This window comes from Dipteris shenzhenensis, chromosome 22 (assembly GCF_047967505.1).
Source record: "Dipteris shenzhenensis isolate YYH24624 ecotype China chromosome 22, Dip_SZ_1.0, whole genome shotgun sequence".
Lineage (NCBI taxonomy): Eukaryota > Viridiplantae > Streptophyta > Polypodiopsida > Gleicheniales > Dipteridaceae > Dipteris > Dipteris shenzhenensis.
Window position 1 is genome coordinate 5,796,994 of NC_141617.1, and position 21,555 is coordinate 5,818,548.

A 21,555-nucleotide genomic window follows, 5' to 3' on the forward strand; every position below is an offset into this window, starting at 1 on the left:
TGTAGGAGGAGCACGATAATGTGAAAAGGGAGGTCCCTTGAACGACAGATGGATAGATCAAAGGTGAAAAAATGCAAAAATGATTGATGATGCACATGTATTTATTCAAGATCGATTGAATGGGCACGATGGAGTTCTATGGCCGATTCGTTCTCAGTTTCAACTTTCTATTCCTTGGTGCATCTACACTCCAACCTCTAACAATTTGGGTCTCTCAATGTCAAAGGCTCTCCCATCCATTGTTCCCAATTTTCTCATGGGCATTGTCACTTGTGCCATAATTTTCCTAGGTCATTGTTTGCTTGGGTGTAGCCATTTTTAGTGAGGTTCAAGGACTTTTCTGTATATAGGTTTCTTACATGACCCATAACTTATGCATTGCTCAACGGAATTCGATAAATTTTGTCTTCAAGTTGTAGTACACATTCCAAACTTGAACATAAGAGCAAAAAATTATGGAATAAGGATTGGAACGAGATCGTTAAAGCATTACAAGTGCTATGTTGCATGTGAAGCATGCATCTTGAAGACTATATAGGATATAGAAATTTATTCAAAAACATCAAAATTTTATTCTATACATACATGGAACCAAGTAATCATTCAAAAGTACACTACATGAGCTTCTCCTCAACCCAACACACCTAAATGAGAATGTTAGGCATGGGTTAACGGGCCTCCAATGTTGTGCTAAAGTGATGCATACCCATTTGAGGGCACGCTCCATAATGTTTTTTTGATTTATTGAAAACATGGATGATTTTTTCCAATTAGTTTAGTTAAGAAGCGAAACTTTTATATTGGTGTTGAAAGTATGTATGCCCTAATAAAAATAAACTTTTGAAAAATTTACCAAGATTTGAAACTTTAATGAGAAAAAATTTAAAGTTTCGCCTAGGATTTACAACTTTTTCTTTAAAATTCAAAAGAAAATAGATAAAATTGTAATATGTTCTATAGATATTGTGAAACTAAAAAAACTAGCTCGATAAACTTTCACCAAGATTTTATATTAGTATATAAGTATAGCTTCGATAAAAACATCCCTAGTTAAAAACCAAAATGGATTGAAAATTTAGAATCCAAACTTGTGGGACTACTACATGGTGGTCTTAAAACATTGATAGTTGTTGGTATTGGTATCTAGATTCACCCTAAAATGGAAGCAGTTTGCTTGCTCTCGCCCATGCATCAGCAAACTTGCAATTGACATTAATTAGCAACACATCTATACAAGAGCATTTCAGGGTCATATAGATGGAGAAGGAATCTTTGGAGCTTGAGTATGCTAATGGTGAGGACTGCTGATCACATAGTGTGAACTGGGTTGAAGTGTGCATTTTCTTGTAATCGAAGGTTGGCACTTGTGAGCATTACACGCATCCAATGAAGCTCGATGAAAGTGGATGATCACTATGCATGATAAGTCTAGATCCAATGGAATGTTTGATGTTTGTGCCTGGAATGCGCAAGAGAGCTTATCGATGGCAAGCTTGATGTGATCCCGTACATCCAGATTTTGGCCTGATGATGGATGCTCCTTTGTGCTCATGGTCGGAGCTGTGGGAGGTAATAAAATATATGTTTGGTAGAGTGTGGTCAGATCCTTAGCTATCTTTATTGGTCAAATCAGTGTCAGATGTGCAATTGGGCTCTCAATAGTGCCGTTGCAAGTCAGGCCAATGTCAGAAAGCCTAAGTTTCTTTTTATGCCTTGTGGAGTCGATCTTGGTCAATTTTGGGCGAAGTGTAGTCAAATTTTGCCCTTTTTATTGTACTTGTTGGCAGAATGTGCTTTTGATGACTCTAGGCTATTTATGGAAAGCCAAACTATTGTCTACCTCCTTGTAATTACTAGGTGTTGTATTGCGATCAGATTGTGAGCATTAATCTTTGTCTCCGATGGATCAGGTCGCACATATGGTTTGAGCCAAAATCCATTGATAGGCTTGTCAAAAACATTGCCATGAAGATCAGCTAGGCTGAATGTTCCTTGATCAAAAACTTCCATAACACTAAAAGATTCATCATATCTCAGCTTAAACTTTCCAAGCCTCTTGCCTAGCTTTTTGTTAAACATTACAATTATGTCACTTTGTTGAGATATGGAGCTCCACTCGTGATATGCCAGGGTGACCGTTGTGCATTTATGTCACCGACTTGTTAGCTACAGATGCGGTTGGTACACCGCCCACGAATAATAGCTAGATGACAGCTATCCTTATCTACTCTAGTTTGTGGCTCAGTTAGTATGCCACCTTAGTTAGTTGAGTTTGGTTTGAGACCCACATATAGGGTTCTTCTATTTCTCTATACCAAAGTTCTTTTGGCTTTCACAACTAAGAAGAGGAAAACTGTTTTCAGCCTCCACCTTTGTGTGTATTCCCCCATTGTGTATGTGAGAAAGCTACAAGTGAGACTCCTTCCCTCTCTCCCACTATCTTCACATGGTATCAGAGCCTTGTTTGTGGTAAGGAGCTCAAGAAAGCAAACCAAGTTCGCGGTGTCCTGGTAAGAGGTCCAGTGTTGCTCTCCTTTTTCGAGTTTGGGAGCAAATCTCTGCAGGTAGCACAGCCGGAAGTGCAAGAGTGCACTGTTTCAGATTGAGACGCCCTTTGCGGTGTGGTGAGAGGGCAGTATATGCTACGGGAGGCCATTTCAGTAGTATATGCCCTCGGTAACTTTAATTTTTTGATTCGAGTCCATTTCGGGGCCCGTTTTGAAGGGGGAAGTTCTTCGTAGGCACTCAGAAAAAGGCCCCGTTTTTGCTGTGCGACCACTGCTCTGCTGGTCCATGAAAAGTTGCTGTGAAAATTGCATCGAATGCCTATGCATAGAGATATTGGGAGTTGCAGAATCATCCTTGTTGCCTGTTGATGCAAAATCGTCACTAGGAAGTGATTGTGTGGTCAAATATCACTTTCGTCAGTTTTGCAGATCTGCTCGTGTGAGGCAAAAGCTGTGTTTTTTGCAGTGACAGAATATTTTGCAGTGTTCTGTAATGGCATCTGATTCTCTTTCACAGATTGTCACTGAAAAGCTTGACAAGAACAACTTCCAGGCATGGAAGTTTAGAATGACGAATTTCCTTATGGGAAAAGGCTATTGGGAGTTCATTACAGGAAATGAAGAGGAACCAGTTCTTCCTAATGTTCCCAATCAATAGGAAATGCAGGCATTTAAAGGATGGCATGAGAGAGCCAAAAAAGTTATGTACTGGCTTTCTATCAGTATTTCGGATTCTATGATTGTGCATATTCAGGATGCAAGTATGCCAAAGGAGGCATGGGATACCTTAGCAAAAATGTACAGCACAAATACTCAAGCCAGGAAAATGCAGCTCAAGCAGGAGTTGCATAATGTGCAGAGAGAAAATATGAGCATCAATGACTACCACATGAAGGTGAAGAAAATTGCTGATGCACTTGCTTCCATTGGGTCGCCAGTGGAAGATGATGATCTAGTTTCTGTGACCTTGAATGGTCTAGGAAAGGATTATGCACAGTTCCGGACATCCATTGTAGTCCGTGAAAAATTTCTTGATTTTGAGGAGTTGTTTGCTCTTCTAATTTCTGAAGAGCAGAGAAATGGGGGTGCATCTTCTTCAGGCAGAACTTCAAAAGAAACTATCTTCTACTCAAATATTGGAAGAGGTAGAGGCAAAGGTAGAGGAGCCGGATCTGGAGGCCATGCTAGAAATCAAAATATGCAGCAAACTAAAGAAAACCAGTCCTATGGAGGACATGGTAACTCTAGAGGCAGGGGGAGCCAAAGAGGCCAAAATGCAAACAGCAATTTTGAATGCTACTAATGTGGTAAAATGGGTCATATGGCTAAAGACTGCTACAAAAACCAGAATGACATTATGAATGGAAAATTGTAGCAAGGAAATTATGCATCTTCTAGCAGACAGGGTGATGACAGAAATGAGCATCTATTTATGGTGCAGCACATGACCAATTCTGTGACAAGTGCAGAAGAACGAAATGATGTGCGGTATGTTGACTCAAGTGCATCAAACCACATGACAAGCCATGCAAAATGGATGCAAGATGCAAGGAAAATGGAAAAACTAGGATTTGTGGAGACTGGTGATGATACTGCACATCCTATTGTGCAGATTGGTAAAATTCCTTTGTCTATGTAGGATGGGAAAAAGAAATACCTGTCTGATGTATTTCATGTCCCGAACATCACCAAGAACCTGGTTTCTGTTGGTCAAATGGTTGAGCAGGGCTTGCAAGTCAGATTTAATCCTCATGGATGCTTTGTTGAGGATATGAAAAATAACGGTCGCTTGATAGCAAAAGGTTATTTTTTTGGTACTTTCAGCTTGACCATTTCCCTGAGGGTAGTACGTTGAACTTTTGTGTAGCATCATTGCAGCTTTGTCATTTTCCTAATTGTTTTGTTGACGAAGTGTATTCCTCTGTCTCATACTATCTCAATAGGTACACCAAATCTTGTAACGATATTATGATATAGGAAATATGCAACAATTCTAGCTTTGTTGTCTCGATAGGTACACCAAATCTTGTAATGATATCATGATATAAGAAATATGCAACAGTTCTAGCTTTGTTGTCTTGAGGGCTACTAATTCCACCCATTTTGTGCAATAATCAATTGCACCAAGTATGTATTGATTACTTGTGTACTTTGCTACTAGTTTGATAGGTCCTACAAAGTCCAGCCCCCACTTTTGAAAAGGTCCCAATGCTAGGATGGGCTGATGTGGCATTTTGTCATCATTCAGTGGCCTATCATCTCTTTGGCATGGTAGATAAGATTTTGCATAGTATGAGCATCTTTTAGGACTATGGCCCACCATAGGCCTGCTTGCAATATTTTTCTAGGTCTTGAGATCTCACCTAAAAAGTGTCATCCTGTTGATCCTCCATGAGCCTCTGCAGAATAGCTCTTTGCTCATGACTTTACTCACATCTTCTGATGACTTGGTCTATTCCTCTCCTATAGAGAACTCTAGCAATCACCAGGAAGGGCTTGCTCTGTAGAAAAAGCACTTGACAAGCTTCTTTCTCTAATCTCTGGTCAAGGATTTAGTGAGAAAGAATATAATTTTGTCATACCAGTCTAGAGGATCTTCTATTCAGATCATAAATATTCCAACATCAGCAAGTCATCTAGAATCCCTATTACAGCTTCTCCTGATGCCAGTCTGTTGAGATAATCTACAATAGCTTGCTATTTTCTAGGTCTATGAACAATTGTATAGTTGACAAATTCTTGTAGTAGGAGCATCCATCTAGCAATTATGTCTGTGAGTTGTACGTGGTTTATTAACCAAATATATCAGTGCTTGGTGGTCCACATAAAAATTAATCTTGTTGCCCAGGAGATAGTGTCTGAATTTATGCAATGCATATACCATCCCAAGTGCTTCTCTCCTAGTGACAACATAGTTCCTTCCATACTTTGTGAGGATCCTACTTGCATAGTACACTAGTCTGTGTGGGGGTCCACTTCAGATGATGCATATTTTCAGCCAGCTTCAGGCTCAAAAGATGAAATTTGATGCGGAGACTAAGGCAATCTTTCTCTTATGTTCATTGCCATCCTCATGGGATACCTTCCGTACAGCTGTCAGTAACTCTGCACCTGGTGGATTACTGAAATTTGATGATGTTATGGGTAGCTTGTTGGCCGAGGAGACTAGACGGAAGTCTATGGATGGCAACAAGTAGGTTGCAGCCTTAAATGTGCAAAGGGGCAGATCACAGTTCAGGGGGAAGTCCCAAAAAAGAGGGAAGTCTCGTAGCAAATCCAAAACACGGAACATTGAGTGTTACCATTGTGGCAAGAAGGGCCATATGAAAAAGGATTGCTACAAGCTGAAAAGAGAGCAAAAGGATAAGAAAAAGAATGAAAATTGGGGTGCAAATCAAAAGGAAGAGAGTCCAAGGGAGGACAAAGGAAAAGTGACGATCAAGGAGATCAATGCAGTCACACATGATAGTGATAATGATGTTCTCTTCATGTCTAGTTTATCTGTAGAGTTGCTTACCACTTCAGATGATGCATATTCCCAAGATTGTTTATCTTTATGATAGTGATAATGATGTTCTCTTCATGTCTAGTTTATTTGGAGAGTTGCTTATTACTTCAGATGATTGCTACAAGCTGAAAAGAGGGCAAAAGGATAAGAAAAAGAATGAAAATTGGGGTGCAAATCAAAAGGAAGAGAGTCCAAGGGAGGACAAAGAAAAAGTGAAGATCAAGGAGATCAATGCAGTCACACATGATAGTGATAATGATGTTCTCTTCACGTCTAGTTTATCTATAGAGTTGCTTACCACTTCAGATGATGCATATTTTCAGCCAGCTTCAGGCTCAAAAGATGAAATTTGATGCGGAGACTAAGGCAATATTTCTCTTATGTTCATTGCCATCCTCATGGGATACCTTCCGTATAGCTGTCAGTAACTCTGCACCTGGTGGATTACTGAAATTTGATGATGTTATGGGTAGCTTGTTGGCCGAGGAGACTAGACGGAAGTCTATGGATGGCAACAAGTAGGTTGCAGCCTTAAATGTGCAAAGGGATAGATCACAGTTCAGGGGGAAGTCCCAAAAAAGAGGGAAGTCTCGTAGCAAATCCAAAACACGGAACATTGAGTGTTACCATTAGCAAATCCAAAACATGGAACATTGAGTGTTACCATTGTGGCAAGAAGGGCCATATGAAAAAGGATTGCTACAAGCTGAAAAGAGAGGAAAAGGATAAGAAAAAAAATGAAAATTGGGGTGCAAATCAAAAGGAAGAGAGTCCAAGGGAGGACAAAGGAAAAGTGAAGATCAAGGAGATCAATGCAGTCACACATGATAGTGATAATGATGTTCTCTTCATGTCTAGTTTATCTGTAGAGTTTCTTACCACTTCAGATGATGCATATTCCCAGAATTGGATTTTGGATTCTGGTGCTTCATTCCATGTTACTCCCCATAGGGAATGGTTCTCCACTTATGACAGTGGAAAGACATGTTGTGTGCATCTTGGAAATGACTATGCATGTGACATAGTGGGAGTAGGTGACATAAAGTTTTCTTTTACAAATGGGTCTGCATTTATTTTGAAACATGTGAGACACGTGCCTAAGTTGACCAAGAGTCTTATTTTAGTGGGTCAGCTAGATGGTGCTGGTTTTCACACCACTTTTGGCTTTCAGAATTGGAAAATTCAAAAGGGCTCTATGCTTTTGGCCAGGGGTGCCAAGTGTGGGACTTTGTATCCCTTACATGTATCAGGGGTATTTGATCATGTTGTTGCAATAACCGAGCAACCAAGCACTTCTTTGTGGCATTGCAGGTTAGGGCACATGAGCCAGAATGGAATAAAACTCTAATGCCATTTGGGTTATGTACCACATTTGAGTTTCTCTGATTTTGAATTTTGTGAGAACTGATGGGAAGCAAACTAAATCAGCCCATAAAAGAAGGGGAAAGAAAGAGTTTGAAAAGCTTGATTTGGTGCATTCAGACATATGTGGTCCCATGCCTAGACGGTCATTAGGCAGGGCTGAATACTATGTGACATTCATTGATGATGCAACTAGGAAAGTGTGGGCTTATGCTATATCTCGGAAGAGTGATGTGTTCCAAGTATTTCAGAAATGGCTAGCCTTAGTTGAGAATCAGTCAGGTAGAACGCTTAAATGCCTATGGACTGACAAGGGTGGAGAGTATCTCTCTCATGACTTTCAGCAGACTTTCAACATTTCTATGATATACATGGGATTAAGAGGGAGCTCACATCCCCTCGTACTCTAGAACAAAATCCAGTTGCAGAAAAGATGAATCGTACCATTCAAGAAAGGTTGCAATGCATGCTTTCCAATGCAAGTCTTTCTGGTGGTTTTTGGGCTGAGGCAATGAAGGCTGCAGATCATGTGATCAATAAATCACCTAGTAAGAGTTTGGATGGCGGTATTCCTGAAGAGGCATGGAGTGGCAAGAAGCCCTCTTACTCTCATTTGTGTATATTTGGGTGTGAGGCATATGCACATGTGCTAAAAGAGCTTCAAAAGAAGCTATATCCTAAGTCTAGGAAATGCATCTTTCTGGGTTATGGTGAAAGTGGAGAGATGGGCTATCATCTCTGGGATCCAAAAGAAAAGAAGATCATACGCAGCCATGATGTAGTCTTCAATGAGAAGAAGATGTATAAGGCACCCATGAGGGATGTGGAAATGAGGAGAATCACTTTTCAGGATGTGAATCCACCTGCATATGTTGATAGACAGCAAGCTATCCATGCACCAAATGTGCAAGAAATGGTACCACCAAGTACTCCCACAGGTATACAATCAAGGGTAGATGATGGATCATCTATTCGTGGAAATGATGAGCCAAATGTGGCTGATATGCAGGTAGGACAGCAAGCTGAAATTCCCTTGAGAAGATCATCTAGAATGTCTAGACCGCCTGATAGGTTTGTTCCAGGAGTATACTATGTGATGCTTATTGTTTGCGGGGAGCCTTCTTGCTATAGAGAGGCTATGATGCGTGAAGATCAATGCAAGTGGGAGTATGCTATGCAATCAGAGATGAGTTCACTTATGAAGAATAAGATTTGGGACTTGGTTTCTTTGCCACATGGAAAGAAAGCATTGCCATGGAAATGGGTCTACAAAATGAAGGTCATAGATGATGATGTGCCTAAATACAAGGCCCATTTGGTCGCTAAAGTGTTCAAGAAAGAGAAGGGTGTGGATTTGATGAGATATTCTCTCCGTTGTGAAGATGACCACACTTAGATGCATGCTTGGACTAGTGGCATCAGAGGATATGGAGCTTATGTAGATGGATGTCAAGACAGCTTTCTTGCATGGGGATTTGCATGAGGAAATTTACATGGTGCAGCCAGAAGGCTTTGAAGAAAAGGTCAAAGAGCATTTAGTTTTCAAGCTGAAGAAGAGTCTCTATGGTCTTAAGCAAGCACCTAGAGAATGGTATCAGAAGTTTGATGCTTTCATTCGGTCCCAGGTTTTAGAAGGAGTGAAATTGATCACTGCCTCTACACTAAAAGGGCTAAGGATAATAGCCTGATAATCTTGGAACTATATGTGGATGATATGCTATTGGCTAGCAAGAATACTTATGAGCTAGATGCCTTAAAGGCCAAGTTGCATGAGGCCTTTGATATGAAGGATTTGGGACTTGCAGGTCATATTCTTGGTATGCGCATCACGCATGATCGGAGTAGGAAACTCCTTTGGCTTTCACAAAAGGAGTATGTTACAAAAGTATTGCAGCGTTTCAATATGGAGGGGGGGAAGGCAGTGAGTACTTTCTTGCCTCCATATGTGAAATGGAGTCATACAGATAGTCCCAAATCAGATGAGGAAAGGGCCATGATGGCCAAGGTTCCTTATGCATCAGCAGTTGGGAGTCTTATGTATGCTATGATAGCTACTAGACCAGACATTGCATTTGCAGTGGGAGTTGCTAGCCGATATATGGCTAATCCAGGAAAGAGGCATTGGGAGGCAGCTAAGTGCATCATGAGGTACATGAAGGGTACCAAGGAGATGTGCATCTACTTTGGTAAAGGAGACATGCGTGTACTTGGGTACACAGATTTAGACTATGCAAGGCATGTGGATAGTAGGAGATCCACTTCTGGTTATATGTTCACCTTTGCAGGTGGTGCAGTGTCCTGGATGTCTCATGCACAGAAGTGCATTGCTTTGTTTACCACATAGGCTGAGTATGTTGTAGCCACAGAGGGTTGCAAGGAGGCTATATGGCTTGATCGACTAGTGGGAGATTTGGGGATTCATACAAGTGTACCGACATTACATAGTGACTCCATGAGTGCTATTCAGCTAGCACGGAATCTGTTCTTTCATGCAAAGACCAAACACATTGAGGTCGGGTACCATTTCATCAGGGAGGTACTTGAGGACAAGAGCATATAGCTTGTCAAGGTTCATACAGATGATAACCCTACAGAGATGCTAACGAAGAGTCTACCTAGTCAGCGGTTTGAGTATTGTCGTGTGTATTGATGGGCATTGGATAGTATGCTCACTGGTTGTTCTCCCTTAAAGGCACATTGTCCTTTAAGTGGGAGGTTGTGGGGGTTAAAGGTCACTGTGCCTTTACCCCGGTTATGTACAATACTCAAACACATATATAAATGAATGAAAAAGAAGATTAGGGTGGTTCTGCACCTACCAAAACTTGTGTGGCTCTCTGTTTCTCTCTTTCCCTCTTCCTTTCTTACTTCCGTTGAGAGCACTCTCAGTCTCAACCATTTGTCTTTTTTTTTTTTGCATCAACAGCTATGTTTGATGCATCCACAAAGACCTCAAATGGTAAACCCCAATTAGGTGGTTGCAAGATGGGTGCTATGACCAACATCTTTTTAAGGATATTGAAAGCTTCATCTTGTTCTTTTCCCCATACATATGGCTCTCATTATCTAGTTAGCTTTGTAAGTGGATAGCATATCTCATCCAAGTATCTCAAAAATTTACAATGCCGTTTCACATTCTTTGGTGGATTTACCTTTGTAATTGTTTCACATTCTTTGGTGGATTTGCCTTTTGAATGACACAGACTTTCTTAGGTTCAATTTCTATCCCCTCGTCTGATATGATATGTCCTAGTAGGACTCCTCTTTTGATAGCAAATGCACATTTTGTAGGGTGAAGGCTGAGCCTAGCCAACCTGCATTTTTCAAAGCATAGTTTTAATTGATCAAAGTGTCCATGCCTGTTTCCAAACATTGAAAAATCATCTAAAAATGAACCTCTAGGGTGCATGCCTAAATCCCACATATAGATGCTAAAAGTGGGTGCTCAAATAATGGCTATCGATGAGAAATAAAAAAATACAAGGCTTGGAAGTGGGGATATTAGAGATAACATCTCAAAAATGTGTCAATCAAGTATCCACGGTCATGCAAAGAGACTCTTCCTCAAAAGATGGAGCAATATGAAGTTACAAGGTCATGTAATGAAAGGGGTGCTCATTGATGAAGGTGGTGTGTCACTCAATGGAGCATCATGATGGATAGGAGGGGTGCTCGATGGTGAGGGTAAACCCTGGTGGACCTCTCTGGTGGGTGGAACAAAATAATTTTCATATTGCATGATATCCCACTGAAGCTCAAGATTAAAAAAGTCAAGATGATCTTGTAGTCATGGTAGGAAATGAGGCAAACCTAGAGATTCCATCACAATTAAGGATTGTCAAAAAATGCAATCATGATGTGAATTCCAAGGTCCCTATAGTGTATCACCAACCTCATGCCAGGCATGCTCTAGAAATGGTATAGACTCCCAAAAATCATCGTAGCTACAAAGGAAAATCATGTAACTAAAGATGCCATTATCCCATGATGGAGGTGGAATGCGAATGCATACATCAATGAGTGGAGGTGGAATGTGAATGATATCTTCTATGTCCATGCTTGATATGCTTAAAGATGTACATGATTGGATTTTGTGAGTATCCCAACAAATCCAATACTGAAGGAAAGTGCCAATGGTGTACAAGATGAAGTGTGGGAGCACAAATAAAAAAGAAGACAAAATAAAGGAAAGGGGAGTGGTGGGAAGTGAAAAGGAGGGGGGCAAAAAGGGAAAGAGTGGAATAAAACTCAAGGGGGGTTAAGAGGTAAACATTGAGTGAAAATATGGGGGGAGAAGAATGTGAGAAAAGGAGAGGGGAAAAAGTGGAGGAACTAGACGAGGCAGTCGATCAAGCGAGCGATGTCCACACACACACACACACACACACACACACACACAAACACAATTTTAGCACATCGTTTCCCACTCTAAGAACACAAGGCATGGGCATCATCCATGGGGTGATCCCAACCTCACCATACAAGCTCTAGTCATGAAAGTAAGCATGGTATGGGGTAAATCAAGTCTCCAAAAAGAGTGAAATTGAGCTATGCCATCCACTACACATGAAGAACCTCTAAGATGAGGAGAAAGGAATGCCACTCAAGTGATCACACAAGACAATCGTCCACTCTAAACTACACCCAAGAGTGTATTATATCGTATGAGGATCCTTGACCAAGTCTTGATGCACACAAGCAACTTCAAGCCTCTCACTCTCAAAGGAACATGCACACAACAAGACTCATAAGAAGGAGACAAGAACTCAAGGAGAAACACATGAGTTGATTCCAAACTAGGGCTAAAGGAATGGGGATTCATAAGAAGGAGACAAATACTTAAGGAGAACACACATGAGTGGGTTCCAAACTAGGGCTAGAGGAATGAGGACTTCTCCCACGATGCTCTCAATAGGGCTAGAGGAATGGGGATTACTCCCACCGTGCTTTCAATATATAGATAGAAGAGGCTTACCCCTATGCCATGTGGCATACACTGAGAGGCTGAATGGATTGCAACCAATAGGATGTGGAGGGGATGTAATCCTCCCACCCTATGGTCCAAACCATATGCTATGTGCACAAATAACTATAATACAAATGTAGTGCAATATGTACACATAATCCATGCTGGAATATGACATGCATGGGCAATGTGTTCCTATTCTACACAGGTTGTGAGGCTAGAGTGATTCTATCCCTCATTTCCAATGTGATATTAGAGCATGCTTCTCAACTCTAGATGCTCTCACATTGAAGGAAGGTCTCCTTCAAGAAATTGACTATGATTCAAAGTAGGTTTGCAGAGTTCTATTTCATCTACCACACATTCTATTTGGAGATTCTTTGTTGTGTGAAATTTATTAGTAGACATTGTGAAGTTAGATGCCTCTACTGCCACTACTATTCATACTCCCTCCTCTAGTCATGTTCCCTCTTATACCATCTCAAATTTTTCAGAGTCCAAGAAGTTGGATGGGACAAATTACCTCATTTGAAAGGTAAAGATCTGGAGTCATCTTATGGCCCAAAATAACAGAAGCTCACAAGAGTGGTTGTGAAGCCAAAAGATGTTATAGACAACAAGGGAAGTATTTTGATGCCATTGGTGGACAACAATGAACTTGAATTATGGGAGGATAGAGATGCCTAGGCCCTGGATTTAATCATAGGGATGATGGAAGAATCTATGATTCCTCATAGATGGCTAGCACATTAATGGAAGCATGGGCCACTGTGAAAGACTTGTACAAGATAGATACACTCTTCATATAATGACTCTCCAACACCATCTTTTCAATATGCACATGGATGAGGGAGAGTCGGTACATGACCACTTGATGAAAGTCAAAGTGGTAAGAGATAACCTAGCATTGAAAGGTACTCCAGTTAGCTGGCACCATGGATTTTTTTATCAAAGCTATACTTATATAGTTATATAAAATCCAGGTAAAAGTTTATTGAGCTAGTTTTTTTAGTTTCACAATATTGATAGAACTTAGTATGGTTTTGTATATTTTCTTTTAGATTTACAAGTAAAAGATGTGAATCGTAGTGAAACTTTAAATATTTTTGCATAAAAGTTTCAAATCTTGGAAAATGTTTCAAATATTAATATTAATTTAGGCATACAAACTTTCAACACCAATATAAAATTTTTTGATTCTTAACGAAACTAAGATGAAAAAATCATCCACGCTGACACTGCTGACACTAGGTATTTATTGTATAGCTTCAAGGAATGTATGACCACTGTGATAGCAGGAAAAAGGACCAAGCCCTTCAAATTCAAAGAGCTTGGGCCCTTGTCTTCATGAGAAGCTTAAGAGAAGTTGTATTGCAAGGACAATGATAAAGCACTTTTGGCGAAGGACAAGCCCACTAAAGGCAAGCCCAAGGAGTCCAAAGGCAAGGCTAACAACACAAGGAATAAAAATAAGGTAAAATTTTTATGACATGAAAGTCTTAGTCATTATGCAAGAGATTTCTAGAACAAGAATGCTTATCAAAAGAAAAAGAAGAAGTCCATGACCAAGGAGGAGACTAAGACAAATACAGCTAATGTCACTATAAGAAATATTTTCATATGCATGATAGAGCACTACACTACTAATGTAGTGAGTGATCTTAAGGAGGCTTCATACATGGATAGTGGCGCGTCAAAAAACATGTCCACCAACAGGTGGGAGTGGTTCAAGACCATGTAGGGGACCCATCCTAACTCAAAGTTGACCATGGGCAATAGCTCAACATGCCCTATCAAGGGGGTTGGTAGTATTTTGTTCATCACCATAGTGGGAGAAGGGAACGTAATATCCAAGGTGTTGTTTGTTCCAAATCTGTGCAAGATTTTTCTCTCTATGAGTTAGATGGATAAGCATAAGATGTCAGTACTCTTCAAAAATGGAGAAGCCACCGTCACTTCTAAGGAAGACAGACATGTGGTGGCCCAAGTGATGAGAAGGATGGCTTATACCAATTACATGCCTTAGTTGTTCATGGGAACCATGGGCACTCCAAGAGGTCACATGAAAGTTTAGAAATACAAATTTTCAACATGATGGAGGGAATCCCACCTATCAAAACCACAGAGAAAGTCTACCATGCTTGCTTGGAGGGCAAGCAACATTGGGAGTGATTCCCATAGGAGTCTACATCAAAGGCTAAGAGACCATTGGAGCTAGTCCACTCTAACATTTGTGGAATAATGTCACCCAACTCATTTGCAAGGTCAAGCTATTCTCTTCTATTTGTGAATGACTTTAGTCACATCACTTGGATATATTGCATGTCCAAGAAGTCCCAAGCATTTGAGAAATTCATAGAATGGAAGGCCAAGGTAGAGAAAGAAACATGGAATGATGTCAAAGCATTATGCATGAACTGGGGGGGTGGTTCACCTCTACAAAGTTTAACACTTTCTTTAGGAAGAATGGGATCAACCATTAGCTTACTTATGCCCTCACATCTCAACAGAATGGGTTTACTGAGAGAAAGCACCAAACGGCTATAGAGATGGGATTGACTATGATTAGAGGGAGAGATCTCTTAAACGATTACTAGGATGAAGTAGTCAATACTACAATTCACATCCTCAATAGGACCAAGTCTACTAAGGCTTGCAGATATGGTACCCTATGAAGCATATTATGGTAAGAGGCCCACTATTTCTCATCTTAGGATTTTGGTTTTGATGCATTCGTACATGTGCATAAAGATGATAGGTCAATGCTAGATGCCAAGTGTAGGAAGTGTGTCTTTGTTGGGTATAGTGAAGAATCTAAGGCAGTCCACATCTTGAACCCAGTGAAGAAACAAATATTGATTAGTAGGGATGTGGTTTTGAGGCAGAAGAAGAGGTCATCAAATTTCCCAAAGTTTTGACACCCAAGTTGACCATTACAGAGGTAGCAATGATTGAAGATCTTGAGGAACTAGAGGAACCAGAGGAAAAGCAAAATGCAATAGAGCCACCCCCAAAGTCAACTTCCATTGAAAGGAAGTTACCACCAATGTGGTATCTAGAGACCTTACAGGATTCTCAGGTCACAAACATTCTCGAGTCAAGTTTAGGAGTTTGACTAGTCACAACACAATGTGTCTAACCCTTAACCAACTTTGCCTTGGTGGCTCAGCTCCATGAGCCACAAACCTTTGAGAAGGCAAGAGATATACCAAAGTGGAAAGCTACCATGAAGGCAAAAATGGATGCCATTCAAAAAATGACATCTGAGACAATGGAAAGTTCCTACAAGCAAAAGGTAATAGGTAGCAAGCACTACTACACACGCATCCTATTGCGACGTTTACGTACCGACGATTAGCGCCCGCTTAGCGTTAATCGTCGGTATAAAAATCGGGTGTCGTAAATCGTCGCTATATAGCGACTTTTAAGAATCGTCGCTATATAGCGACGTTAGTAATAGTCGCTATATAGCGACTATAAAAGGTCGCTATATAGCGACTTCTATTAAAGTCGCTATATAGCGACTTTTAAAGGTCGCTATATAGCGACACTGAGACTATATTATAGCGACGTTTTACAGAGAGGTTTTTTTTTTTTTTTAAGTCTTAAAATTTATTTTCTTCCAATGACAAAATTTTTTAAATTTTCATACATGTTTGAGCTCATAGAGAAATAAAAAATGAGAGCATGTACATCAAGCCTTTGAAGCTCATATATTCATGTCCAAGTTGGAGATGAGAAAAATCAAATTAAATAAGAGCATTTACATCAACTGTTTCATCTTGAGCCAAGTCTAAGGCGCCAAGTAAGTCTATCTCCAACTCTATACCGAGTTGATCTCCTATATCATCATCGTACTCTAGCATCGTACGTTCACCTAAAAGTATTTGATCATCTTCTTCAATTAAGCTTAAGTGTGGTGATCGATCTTGACGATTGTTGTCTTCCTCGTCAATATCGTGATCTCCATCCTCCTCCCATGCGATGTCATTATGCGCATCTTCCTCTTGCCTCATATGGTGATCTACATCTTCTTCGCTAGATTCATCAATTGGATCCGGATTTGGTAGTGGCATCTCTATATCCACATCTCGATCTTCAAAAATCTGCTTACTTCGTGGCGCAACTTGGATCACGTACCACCATCTTGGATCAGAACGATCCGGATGAAAAACCACCTATATTGAAGATGAAAAATCACGTGCCAAATGTCGTCAATTATATATATATCAATGGACTTAAAAAACGAAAGCTTCGACTAATTAAATCATTAGTATGCACCTGCTCACAGTGCTTGGGAAGAACAAAAGTATCACTTTCATCGGTCCAATGTTTGGTGGAGTCTATTGCAAAGAGACCGCTACCATCTTTTCTCACAGTTGCATGGGGACCGTTGTAAGTAGTTCTAAACCATTTTACATCAAGAATGAAAATAGTAAATCGTCTGAAATCAATTTCATAGATGTCGCGTATGGTTCCACAATAATCCAACTGTGAGGAGAGAAGATTGGTATCCGAAGCACTTGCTCGGCTATCTTGTGTGAAGTTAGCCATGACTCCACAATCATACGTGACTCTCTTTGAATCGATGCGTTCTATGCGAAAATGTCGTCCATATGACCATAATGCACTGTACTTTTTGTACTGTAAAAGAGCATCATTAAAACAATGAAGATGCACCTATTTTATAGCATATATTGCCACAAATAATTACTTAATTACATCAAGAGATAAGAAACTTACATGCACCATACATCCAGATGATAACTCCCGCTCGCGCTCGTTTATTGTCTCTCCATCACGTTCGGCTTTACGTATAGCTAGTTGTAGCCAATCAAGTGACATGTGAGTAGGGAGAAGAGCCAGATCTCGTGGATATGGTTGTGATCGCCTGTACATTACTCTGAATCTCGTCCTTGCATTTATTCTTTCTGCTTTGGCCACTTCATATCTCTCAATCCACTTCTGCATCTCAGGGCTATTGAGGATACAAAACTTATTGAATTTCTCCATTTGCTCTTCGCTCATCTTTCTTTCAATCCCTTTTCCTTGGGGGACCTCGCCAATGATGCGATCATCATCCTTGTTGTGCCAAGCTTGCGGCATATCAGGATCCGTGGATGCAAGAAACTCTGTGATATATACTAATGACTCTTGCACAAGCCATCCCTCTGCCATGCTTGCTTCTGGTCTTGCTCTTTGTCTTACAAACCCCTTTAAAGTTTTCATAAACCGCTCGAGAAAAAACATCCATCGATTATGAACGGTACCTGCTATAGCCACCTCATCAACTATGTGCACAAGCAAGTGGACTTGAGTTGTCATAATGCTTGAGGGAAAGTGCTTCTCAAGCAAGCATACGGCTTCGATGGATTCCACCCTAGCCTTCTCGATGCTCGATATAGAGATCTCTTTTTGAGATATCCACCTATTTCACATGTCCATGCATATGTAAGATATTTGAGATATCCACCTATTTCACATGTCCATGAAGAAAATAGATAATGCGAATTGATAGTAAGCATACCTCACAATACCACAGATCTTGAATATAGCATTTCTAACATCTTCTTGTAAGCACCCTTTTATTGTAATTGGAAGGATGAACTATCAAAGCAACAATGAAATCATGTCAACAATATAACATAATAATAATTACGCTAATGCATCACTATTATCGGTACACTAATTCTACTTAGAATACCTGTAAGACCTTGTGCCAATCATGGGACTTGAGGCCACTAAGCTTATTGTCCTTTGAAAATGCTCCTTTCAAGCAACGCATGTACCCTGTCGGTGTTTGAAAAGAGGCAATGTCTGCCTTGATCGCTGCCTCCTCCCTCGTAGAGAGGATCCACGTTGCTTTCGGGAGGACAACTTTTCCTGAAGCATGCACTTGGGGCCACAAACGAGACATCCTATTCATAGCACGCAAGTCTTCTCGCACTCCTCTCGAGTCCTTGGAACCAACCAAGTGTGCCCAAATGGTAGCCCCCACATTCTTAAAGATATGCATGGGATCCAAGAGATGATTGATTTGTAACTGACCCCAATAAGGAAGCTCGTGAAAGATCGATAGCCTCTTCATACCAGGAGGAGGTTCCTCTCCATTCTCCCTCCAAGCTTGAATCCAATCACTTGCTTTTAAATATGATGGTGGTGGATCAAGCTGACCTCCACGTGCGAGATGGTCGAGCGGAAGGTATCGAGCATGACCTTCATAAACATTTTTCCTCATGTGTTTGGAGTAGCGTGCAAGCGATTTCAGAGCGGGTCCACAAACAGGACAAGCATGGTACCCACTTGTAGCAAGCCCTGCACGCGTGCATGAATATGTTAGTACAAGACATGCGTGCAAAAGAGAGTAAAAAAAGCATAATCCCTCATTGTACATGTAAAGACATAACCACGTACCTGCGCACTCTCCATATCCTGGGTAGTCATGCATGGTCCACATCAAGATACCCCTGACGGAAATATCATTGGTATGCCTAGGAGCTCTGGAAATATCAAAGACCTGCACTCCTCTCCATAATATCTGTAACTCCTCTATCAAAGGTGCCATGTACACGTCCATGTTTCTTGCCTTGTACTTTCCTGGCACAAGTAGTGCAAGCATGAGGTGTCCCTTTTTTATTGTTAGCCATGGTGGGATATTGTAATTCACCACGACTATGGGCCATGTCGACCAAGATGTCGAGCGTAACCCGAAAGGATTCACGCCGTCCATGGCTAGCCCAAGATGTAAGTTGCGTGGCTCTCTCGCAAAGTCCGGCCACTGATTATCTATGTGCTTCCAAGCCGCACAATCTGCGGGAATCCTCAATGTGTGATCAGTGGACCGATGAGATGCATGCCATGTCATCAACTCCGCTATGGATTTGCATCGAAACATGTGTTGTATTCTTGCAATGATGGGAAAGTGTCTTAAGACCTTTACCGGTATCCTCTCACCCTGCAAGTCATCTCTATATCGTTGTTCCCCACACTTTGGACAACTAGCCAAATCTCCATGCTCACGACGAAAGAGAATACAATCATTACGGCAAGCATGGATGGTATCATAATCCATACCCACCATTGTTAGCATCTTTTTCGCTTCATCTCTTGATGCGGGCATGGTATTTGGTGCAGGCAACATCTTTTGGAGCAACCTATGACAAAGACACTATCCAAATGATGATTCTCAAAACAAACAATATCCAAATAATGAGTCAATCAAATTAATGCAAGGGCTAACCTCATTAAGGTCGAGACACTTGTATCCGACCACCCATACTGTACTTGTAGATTCAAGATTGAGAGACAAGCATGTAGTTTAGACATCCTGGCACCCTCGTACAATTGTGTTGATTGCAACTCTCGCATTTTCACCTCAGACTCTGACATCACGTGTACGTGGGATGTAGTGCCCCTAAAAATGGAATCCATCATGTCGACCATACCCTCGTCGTCATCTGGGAGACTATAGTCTTGTTGAAAGTGAGAAGGTATATGTGTACCCTCGTCACCCTCGTCATCCTGTCATAAGCTCATTCGTGTAAATAGAAGATCTTCTAATTCCGGGTATACAATAAGATTGCGAACTTAAATAGCTTTGACTTACCGATGATCCATCAACATGTGCAACACCAACGGGGGGTACTGGTTCCGGCTCCTCCCCATACATCCGCAAGTGGCGCATGATAATACGACGTTGATGTCGTACTTCTCGCTTGCAATGAGTGCAATGACAATATAACCTCTCCGTAAGCCACTTCGTGCTCCCGGGCATTGGCGCATCATCGGATGAGCTTCCACTCGTCCCTTCCATCTACACTTATAAAACCAAAACATAAGCATGAAGAGGAGATGTACACAATTATGAGCATAGCATGTTTAATTTGAGCTTCTCTTGAGGCTATATAAAAAGAATGACATCGCTATATAGTAAGGATTGAAACAAAAAATCCTATATAGTAAGGCTGTGTAGTAAGAGGAGATATTGACAATTATAGGCATAGCATGTTTGAGTCACAAGAGGCCTCATTAAAAAACAAACAATAAGCGTCGCTATATAGCGACGCTCTGTTCCGTCGCTATATAGCGACGATTTTAATTGAAAGCGTCGCTATATAGCGACGTTTTCACTTAAAAACGTCGCTATATAGCGACGAATAAGCGTCGCTATATAGCGACGCTGTGGGTTAAAACCCGAAACGCCGAAACCCGCGGCGTTTTGCTCAAAGCTTTCCTAATCTCTAAACTGAGCTCTCCAAAATCTCCTCCCACCTATTTTCACTGACCTCCCATCTATTCCAAGCAACCTCCTACCCTATTTCCCACTCCTCACCCTCCTCCTACCTCTTGTGCACCCTCTCTCTCCTCTTTCCCTCTTTGGTTTCCAGAAAGAAAGTTCTTCAAAAGGTGAGTTTTTTTCAACAATGTAGGTTGTTTGTTTGTTAGCTTTGGTTTTCTGAGTGTTTCTACTTGTATTGCTAAAGTTTTAAACTAGTTTTCATGCTTGATTAGAAAGGATTCAAACAAAAAACGAAATTTCAAGAAAGAAAGAAAGAAACTCACCTCTTCTTTCTGTATTTCTCTTCCTTCTCTTCCTTCTCTTCTCCTCAATCTCCTCCTTTCCTTGTCTCCTCAATCTTCTCTTTCCTTGTCTCCTTTCAAGAAGTTGCTTTTGTGATCTCCTCTTTCCACTAACATCTTATTTGAAAAAATGGGTTGTTTTCTCTCTTTTGTAGGGCCAGTCCACTACACCGAGCGGGACATAGTCTCTCTTTTGTGGGCCCAGTCCACTACACCGAGCGGGACATACTTTTACAGGTAAGTGCTTCCTCTTCTTTCCATTTAAGCTTTTTGTTATTTGCATTTGCCTGCAGCTAGCGCCTTAAGCGCTAGCTGCAGTGATGGGCGTAGGAACCCTCTCTTCCCCCTTCTCTTTTTCTCATTTTCCCCCTTCTCTTTTTTCCCTCTTCTCTTATTCTCTCTTTCCCCCTCTCTCTTTTCCCTTCTCTCTTTCCTTTCCCCCTTATTCTCTATTTCCGCATCCCTCTTATTCTCTTATGCTTATGCTTCTCTCATTCCGCATAAGCTCCTCCTCTATTTCCGCATGAGCATAAGCATGAGCTTATGCTTATGCTTATGCATAAGCATAAGCATAAGCATAAGCTCATGCTTATGCTCATTCATGAGCATGAGCTTATGCGTAAGTTTCCACA